General features: G+C 31.9%; 1 long non-coding RNA gene across 1 annotated transcript in view; it reads right to left on the minus strand.

Annotated features, from left to right (window-relative positions):
* Nucleotides 1-8,913: 8,913 nt before the first annotated feature.
* Nucleotides 8,914-10,002, minus strand: part of LOC110276540 (uncharacterized) — a 17,231-nt gene continuing 16,142 nt past the window's right edge. Inside the window, exon 3 of the long non-coding RNA XR_002369239.2 lies at nucleotides 8,914-9,112. This is a non-coding gene — a long non-coding RNA (uncharacterized LOC110276540). The remainder of the gene's footprint in view (nucleotides 9,113-10,002) is intronic.

Here is a 10,002-nt window from a genome sequence, read left to right on the forward strand (position 1 = left end):
GAATAGCGTACCTGTAACATACTAAGTAGTTTATATTTTATAGGAGTATTGTGCTATAGGCAGTTATTAGTATCTGCGGAATCGTGGAGTGATATTGTCCTGATTTCCAGGTAACTGCTTCGAGTATTATTTGATCTTATAGAAAAGTCTATTGAGATGGAAAAACACATTATGTTTGCTGGCGTATGTGTTTATTTACTTTTCAGGTTCTAATTTATAGGTGTTTCTGGGCCGAATTATGGCTAACAGATCAATAATATAACCAAAATAATGTAAACAATATGCAACTAATCTAACTCCTCTTAAGACTCGTTTGCTCTGCTAAGATTATGAATATTTTTGAATTCTCTTCTTTTATTTTCTTTTTCTTTTGTCATCAACAAAAGGAGATAGCACTGAATATTCTTCTTAAAATTTCTATAAATATGTAATATGTCCACTAGGAAAAAATTTTTGTTGCTTATATCCACTAGAATTTGATCTTAAATATCAAATTTTTTGTTATTTTATTAAAAATTGATTTTTCTAGACTAAAATAATAATTTATTCATATCTATGTACAAAACTACAAAAGTCAATGAAATACATAAAGATATCTTACATAAAGTTAAAAAAAATTACTTCAATTGTAAAAGTGTCTAAAAACTATGGGTGTTCATGAATCGGATCTGATCTGCATATCTCCAAAAATTTATTATTTTTCAGTGAGTCAAAATTTTAAAATTTAAAATTTAAAAAATGATTAATATTGACTACTCAAAAATTATATACTATTTTAAAATAATTTGTTTTGATATACTTTACCTAGGATGAGTTAACACACTCAAACTTATCGTGTGAATATTTTTTAATAATAAGATTTATCAAAGAACAATGCTCATACCTTTTTTTTCCTTGTCGTCTTAGATTATAGTTGTAAAATGGTGTGCACCCTACAAAGTTATTAGGCCATTATCCATAATGATAAGGAGATAAAAATCAGTCAGCTCAAATAATTTAAATTATTTTATTTAATATTTATTTATTATATAATATATTAAATAAAGTAAAAAATAAATAAATTTTGACATTTTTTTATTAATATTTTTTTGTTATTAAATATCTTTTATTATGTTATGATTTTTATCACTTTAAAAACGAAAATGTTATAATACATAACGGAATTATAATTCATTATTCAAATATTAGTCCGAATTATAACGACAGATCAATATTATTAATCTAGATGGTGTGTGCATTTAAAAGAAGTCGAGTAAGTAATTAAGAAAAACAAGAAAGAAGATGATGGGTGTGAGAAGTAGAATGAGAAAGGAAAGGAGAGAAGAGAAAACTAGAAAAGGGAGACAGAAAGGTATTTAGGAAGAGCGAGTGTTTATAAAATATATAAATTTTTAAATAAATATCAATAATTAAGTTATTTTATTTTTATTATTAAATTATTAGTGTTGAAATATTTTTAGAAAAATAATAATTTATTTTAATAAATATTATTAACAATATAATATATTTCAATATATAGAAAAACACTTAAAAATATAACTAGTATGTTTTTAGATTTAAGTTGAGGTTTTTGGCTTGGATAAGAAAAATACTAAAATACACATCAATGGGATGTTAATAGGGAAGGTATAGGTAATGTTTGTTTTGAGGTATTGAGATAGAGATTGGGATATTAAAATTTAGTTTATATTTGTTAGTTTAGAGATTAATACTAAAATTTTTGTCTTTATTTTCAGAATTCCAGTATTTCAGTATTTTCAAAAAGTGGAAACATAGTTAGAGACTAAAATTTTTAGAGATAAAAACTAAAATTTTAATAATATTTTATATCTAAAATATCCTTATTTTAATTAATTAATTCCAATTTTATTTTTTGTGCAAACTAAATTAGAGTATCATTCTTATTTCAATTTCTGTCTCCTATTTTACACCAAATAAAATACTAAAATTTTTTTCAATTTCTATCTCTTAATTTTTATTTCTCAGTCTCAATTTTTTTGTCTCTGTTTCTCCACTAAAAACTACCAAAAAATATTAGATTCTTAATAGAGGAGGCAGTCACGCTAAGAAGAGGTGAAGAAGTTTAGGTTAACCACAGGATGATAATACATAGGATAAAGTACGATTTGGTTTTCATGTTTAGTTTTGAACGTTAATAGAATAAATAACATAAATACTAATAATATTATTGTTAAGTTATATTTTTTTGTGTTAAAAAAAATAACCAAAATTTTTTTATAATACTTTTTCTTTTCAACTTCATTTTTGTTAAAAACCCAAAAATTCTATTAATTAATTATCAACGTTTTAGAATTAAGAAAAAATCTTTTACTTTAGTGATAATTAGTAAATTAATTTTACTTACATGTTGAAATAAAATGTTATTGACTTTTAAATATGTTAATTATTCGTGTCAAAATTAATAATAAGATAATATTAAATTTATTTAAAAATTTTTTAAAACTTAAATAAGATATTTGAAATTTTTTATGACTAAAATAAAATATTCAAAATTAAATTAAAATTTGGCCTTTGCCCTAATACATATAATGTTGCATGTTATATTTAGATTCAATAGTACCACATCAAAAAATGGGTGGTATGCTACTAGTGTTTAGGTGTGTCTACCAATTTAAAACAATTAGGAGGCATGCCCAACGAAACATTTTGTTCTTTTTAACTTTCTTTGCTTTTACCCTACATCGCCAAACACAACCAGTTATTGGGGATTGGGACTGCTATGTGCTACATAGATAGACAGTAAGAAAAACAGTGTTATATTCCAATGGGACCATCCACTTAACCGACAACTAGTACTACATATATAGGGGTCCACTTCCTTCTTCAATCATCATCGTCTTCCTCTTCCTCTCATTTTATACATCCTTATTAATTAATTCATCAATATAAAAGGTCGTGAGTCGTGACATGTTCATTTTAGTATATCCAATTTTATTATATTTTTTTTATAAGTAATCGTTCATTTTTTTTTTGGTGTCTGATAAAATAAAAAATAAAGAGCAACTAAGATGGAGATATCATTTCCTTTCTAATGGTCTGATCAATAATATTACAAGAAATTAAAAATTCAGTATAAAGACGAAAATGATTAGCCGCTGTCTTAGCTAAACGGTCAACTACCAATTTCGTTGTTCGTTGAATCAATTGAACTTGAACCACCTAATTTCGCTGTAGAATCTCAGAAATTTTTAAAAAAAGGTCTGTGTATTCTCTCCGCATTTGAGATGAATCCTTTTTAATCAAGAGATAAGCTTCTAGACAATCTGTTTCACAAATTACCTCCCTGTGACCACTTTCCCAAGCCAGACAAAGACCCCTCCAAATTGCGAATATCTCACACCAAATAATAGTTCCTATTGGAATGCTTGCCAAACAACCCAATAACCATTTACCCGTACTGCCCCGAATAGCACACCCAAAATCAGCCAGTTGAACTTGTTCCAAAAGACTAGCATCGCAATTTAGTTTAACAACATTGATTGGGGGAGGACATCATGAATCACATAAAGAGGGATGGTGTGTTACCTAATTAGAACGCTTGATTGCAGCATACTCGGCTGCAGAGTGCCTGATAAGCTTAAGAACTTTTTCCTTGCTCCAAATGTATTTCTGATTAAAGATATCATTGTTTCTATTTCTCCAAATCCACCAAAGACCTGCTGCAAAAATTCTTTCGTTGGCCCGAAGTTTTAGACGAAGCCAACTTTGAAAATCCAAGGCGGCATCCCAAGTTTGCATTCCCACCTTCAAGCTCTCCCAAATCGGGCTCACTTTATTACAAAGTCTGAGGCAATGTTCTACAGATTCTGGTGCTTCATTACATCTGGGGCAAAGATCCGTTGCTGTTAAGCGTCTTGGTTAACGAAGGCTAGCAGTGGGGATGGCCCCATGCAAGATGAGCTAAATCAACCCATTGACCTTCTCATGTATTCCTAAATGCCAAAACCACAACTAATTCTCATTTGTATCCCATGCAACCTTTCTATCAAGGAGCCATTCATAATCATCCGTTATTGAGTAAGTCTTTGAGACATTAGATCCCCAACACCAGTTTGGATCACAATCTGCCAGCACTATAGGATTGTAAGTTGTAATATCTAGTTTTAGGGTCTCAGGCAACACAGTATAAAGATGATCAAAATTTCAAACTCTCCCAGACCACACGTCACCTAGGAAAAGACCAGTATCTGAAATATGCACAAAAGGGATCTCTGGAGCCAAAGGCCTCGACGGTCTCCAAGGATGATACCAGAAAGATTGAGTTAAAGAACCAATGCACCAAATATAGCCATTTTTAAGCCTACTAGCTGTCTTTGTGATGTTGTGCCATATGCTCGAGGATTGCGTAGGGCATTGAAGATCCAGCCCCAAGCTTCCTTGAACATATTTAGCTAGCATAATGCGCACCCATAATTTGTTCCTACCATGGAAGAGTTGCCAAACTAGTTTACCAAGGAGGACAGTATTAACACATTGAGTGTCGCGAACACCAAGGCCCCTATACCTCTTGGGCGTGATCACAGTACTCCAATTCAACAAATTTAAGCCTCGCTCATCTGTCCTTCCTTTCCATAAGAAATTACGAATAACAGAATCAATCTTAGAACACACTTTGTTGGGGAAGAGGGAGACCTGCATTTGATATATAGGTAGAGACGTTGCCACATATTTTATAAGACATAATCTGCCGGCCCTATTAAGCAGCCGACCCTTTCAGCTAGACAATCTTCTTTTTATTTTCTCCACCGCCTCCAGGCAAGCCGCTCGAGATGCCCGCGGATGGTTGATGTTGACCCCCAAGTACTTGCCTAACTCATTAGCAAATCTGATAGAAGATACACCAACCAGTACATTTCTATGAGTATTGGACACGCTCTTTGAACAAACAGCTTTGGACTTATCTATGTTCACCTTCATGCCCGATGCCTTATAGAATAAGTTTAGAGAATGCATTACCTGGTGAACTTGTGTTTTGCTTGCTTTACAAAAAAGAAGAAGGTCATCTGCAAATATGAGATGGGAGATTCATGGCCCTCCCCGAGAAACAGCAACCGGGTCCCAAGCCCCCAACTCCACTTGATTAGATATGAAGCAAGCTAGCATTTTCATACAAAGTACAAATAAATACAGTGACATGGGGTCTCCTTGTCGCAACCCTCTATTGGGCTGAAAACTATCTAACATATTCCCATTCCACAATATCGAAAGAGATGACGCCTGAATACAATTCATAATAAGACTTCTAGTAGAGGTAGGAAAGCCGAAGCTACTCAAGGTGTAGTTTAAAAACCTCCAATCGATCCGATCATATGCCTTCTCTATATCTATCTTAAAAGTAATAGCACCCTTTCTTAATTTCGTTCTCTTCAATAAATAAAGGACTTTTTGTGCCACTATGATGTTGTCAGGAGCTCCTCTAACAGAAATGAAGCCTCCCTGATTTGGAAATATAATATCAGTCAATAAGGTCTTAAACGGGTTACCAGCACCTTAGTTACTATCTTGTACACGACGTTACAGAGACTGACTGGTCGAAAGTTCTTCATTCTGCTTGGAGAGTCAACCATAAGAATGAGCACAATAAGAGTTTTAAACATAGAAAAATTAATCGTTCATTTAAAAAGTTTAGATAATATTAAAAATTTATTTTACGAATCATATCCATATTAGATATGATTTTTTTAGCCCTTCTGAAAGTGATTTTTTATTTTTACAATATATTTAATGTATAAAAAACATAAAAATTTGCATTTGATTTATATCTTTATTTAAATATCTTAAGTCTTAACTATAATATTCTTAAAAACTGTTTTTAAGACACTTATTAACAAGATCCGTTTCTTATCTACTATTTATTAGTGCTAGAAAAATATTTGCTGAACAAAGTATTTTTGTAAATACAATCCATTTTTTGTTTACATTTTTTTAATTTCTTTAACCAGTTTTTATTGGTCAAATAAACTTAGAGTAATTTAATTGAATTTAATTATTAAAATAACTTAGCTATATAATATCACCATTAATGCTAACAAGAGGTAGCTACGTAAATAATTTATAAAATGAAGCCTACTACACATACAAGTCTTTTTAGCTTACAAGTCTTACAAGTTGGTACAAGCTCAACAAAAAACACGCATTACACTTCCACATTTAAGAGTAAATAAACGTACGTTATTTAATCACTTCCTGTTTTTAAAGTGCGCTACTCACCATGCATTATAAACGACTCTTCTTCTTCTTCCTCCATGAAAACGAATTTCTTGCCAAATTTGAAGATAATGGAACTTCAGAAATACACCCAAACGATTATAGAAATACACTCAAACGATTACAGAAATACACCCAAAAGATTACAGAAATACATCCAAACGGTTAAAGGAATTCACCCAAATTATTATAGAAATACACCCAAAGGATTACAAAAATACACCAAAAGGATTACAAAAACTACACCCAAAGAATTTAAGAAATACATCCAAAATTCGTTGAAGTACACCTTATGCATAATTCAGAACTCTTTCTCTTTCTCCTCCTCATCTCCTGCTGCTTCTTCTTCTTCAAAAACGATTTTAAAGCTTGATGTGTCAAAAAATAATGGAAATCAAGAATAACGAAGAAAGAAAACAGAGAGAAAAGCACGTAAATGAAGAAGGAGAAAGAGAAGGCAAAAAATGAAAGAAGAAGAAGAAGAAGAAGAAGAAGAAGAAGAAGAAGAAGAAGAAAAAGAAGAAGAACGTGCAGCAAGAAGAAGAAGAAGGTGCAGTGAAAATGTGCAGTAATGGTTGAAGAAGGAGAAAGAGAAGGCAAGAAACGAAAGAAAATAAAAAGAAGAAGAAGAGGAAGAGGAAGAAGAACGTGCAGCAAGAAGAAGAAGAACGTGCAGTAAAAACGTGCAGTAATGTTTGAAGAAGGAGAAAGAGAAGGCAAGAAACGAAAGAAAAGAAGAAGAAGAAGAAGAAGAGGAAGAAGAACGTGCACAAGAAGAAGAAGAAAGTACACTTGTAAAGACTTGTATAAAAAAATGCTTGTATGTGGAGAATTTCTCTTATAAAATTTAAATGGAAAAGCTTTATGATCTCAATGAAATTAATAACAAGTGCTCCAAAAACATTTTTTTAAAAACGATAAATATAGAAGGATTTTTAATGTAAAAGGTAATTTTTTGTGTAATGAATCATTAAATATTTTTTAGAATGTAGATTTGTAATATTATTCAATAAAAACATAAACTTTAATTGGATTTTTTTAAATAAAATTAAAAAATTAATATTTTCCCAAACAGAAATTTTTAACTTTAATTTCAAGAATATAAATTTTTTTTGGGTATTTAGGACAAGTTTGCCGCACCCCCGACGAACTCTATATATATAGAATTCACTGTACCCCCAGCAAACTTTAGGTTGAGTTCGGCAGAGTATATAAACGTGGGGTCATTCTCATTTGTCACTTTCCTTCCAAATCTCTCCTCCAAATTCACTTTGTTCCTCCTTCACTTGTGATAGTTAGATTTTTCTGTATGAGATTCTCTGTCTTTCGACGTCCGTAAAATTCGCTATCCACGACATCGTCAGTTTTAGGTCAGTAAATAATATGTTAGTTAGAGTTACTGTTTTAATGTTAGTTAGAGTTATTGTTTACATGTTAGTTAAAGTTACTGTTTAGTGTTTGTATGTTAGTTAGAGCTACAGATTTATTGTTTACTTGTTAGTTAGAATTATTGTTTACTGTTAACATGTTAGTTAGAGTTACTATCTAAATGTTATTTAGAGTTATTATTCGCTGTTTACATGTTAGTTAGAGTATATAACATGTTAGTTAGGTTTTTTATGTTATTTTTTTAAGTACAGTTGCTGTTTATTGTTTATAACATGTTAATTAGTATAAGTTATTAGTGAATTGTTAATTAGTTTAGTCAAAATAGTTAGTTTAGGTTGTGAATTAGAAGATAATTAGTGGAATAATTAGATAGATTAGATTGGAAAAAAACATGATTAGTAAAATTTAGGGTTCAAGTAGTTATTGAGTAGTATGTTTATAGAGTTAGTTGGCGGCCTCATGTAGTTAGGTTAAATTTTAATTGGTAAGTTTATAAAATAATTAAGAAGTAAGGTAGACAATTAGTTGGTTTAAATATGTTTTTTAAGAATTTAGTTAATGTGAAAGGAACTGAGTTTAGTATATGTTATTTTATTTTACTAGAGTGTGGTTAGATGGAGCAGCAGTTATTGGGCTACAAAGATATGCTTTACAGATTGGATCAGGCTGAGCACATTGCTGGCAGACTTGATCGAGTGGTACACTTTTGTCACTCTTGTTTATTTTATTGTAATTAATAAACAGTGAATTTATTATTTTTTGTGTTCACCATCCTTTTTTATTTTTTATTTCCATTTGGTAGGCATCTCGGATCTTAGGCACCATATAAAATTTGATGAGACGGCTGTTAGAGCAGATTAGGTCGTATCTCAGACGAGTTGGGATTGAGTATTTGGCGTATATGGTTGAATTCGAGCACGACTGGCCATTTGCCTTGGCGTTGATAGAAAGCTGGAGACCTGAGTTCCACATGTTTCATCTTCCATGCAAGGAGATGACTATTGTAACACCCCAATTACCCTAAACTTTACCTCTAGCCATAAAGCAAAGGTTAATCAGAGTTTACGATAGTTTTGAGGCTTATACATATATATATATATATAAGAAATAATATAATCTAGAAGCCTGATGAAGGATATAGCTCAAACACAGGATTTAAAAGCGCAAAGCGAACCAATGAAGCGTCCAACTTAAAACACAAGAAAACAGATGTGATATAAACAAAGATAATAATATAATAGTGTAATATCATAAGAAACTAGCCATGGCTCGTGGAGTTTAAGCCGGCAAGCCAAACATACAGACAAGAGGAACTAAAGTTTAAAAATGGCTTATACAAGATTTGTTCTCTCTCAAATACAGGCCTCTAAGCCAAAACAAAAATACAAAAGTGAGAGACAAATACAAACCAAACCAAAAAGACTCCAAAAGGTATCCGGATCCTCCGCTTCTGTCACCAACCAAACAACTTACCGAGGTAGGTTGTGATTTGCATCTGAAAAATAACAACAAAGTATGGAATGAGAACCGGAAGTTCTCAGTATGGTAACAGTGTCCAATGATGTAAGATGTAAGGCCCCGGGACGCCGAAGGCAATCCTAGAACTTCACATCGCATACAGGTATTCAAGCTTAGAACAGAATAAATAAATACATAAAGAACTTAAACCATAAACCGAGTTATCTAAACTTAGAGGAATTCTAACTAATACTAATCACACCGTTGTATCCCACAGCCTTCGCCACCCTAACCTCTGTGCAATCCGATCGCTACTGCCTACCTAACCTCCTCAACACCAGACAATCACAATTAATGCAAACAAGTAAAACACAGATAATATTCAAGTATATATAAGTAATTCAAGAAGCAAGTGGGCATATTATATATTTAGGCAAACTCAAGTAGTCAAAGCAAACAAGCACATAAGAAATACATATGATGAATGCCGGTCCTTGATGAGCGGATATTTTGTACGCTTTTTGGGGGTAATTTCATGTAGATTTTAGCATGTTTCAGTTAGTTTTTAGTTAAATATTATTAGTTTTTAGGAAAAAATCATATTTCTGGACTTTACTATGAGTGTGTGTATTTTTCTGTGATTTCAGGTATTTTCTGACTGAAATTGAGCAAGCTGAGCAAAAATCTGACTTAGGCTGAAAAAGGACTGCTGATGCTGTTGGATCCTGACCTCCCTGCACTCGAAATGGATTTTCTGGAGCTACAGGAGTCCAATTGGCGCACTCTCAACGGCGTTGGAAAGTAGACATCCAGGGCTTTCCAGCAATATATAATAGTCCATACTTTGCGCGAATATAGACGACGTAACTTGGCGTTGAACGCCAAGTACATGCTGCTGTCTGGAGTTAAACGCCAGAAAAACGTCAT

The sequence above is a fragment of the Arachis duranensis genome, chromosome 10, assembly GCF_000817695.3.
Source record: "Arachis duranensis cultivar V14167 chromosome 10, aradu.V14167.gnm2.J7QH, whole genome shotgun sequence".
Classification (NCBI taxonomy): domain Eukaryota; kingdom Viridiplantae; phylum Streptophyta; class Magnoliopsida; order Fabales; family Fabaceae; genus Arachis; species Arachis duranensis.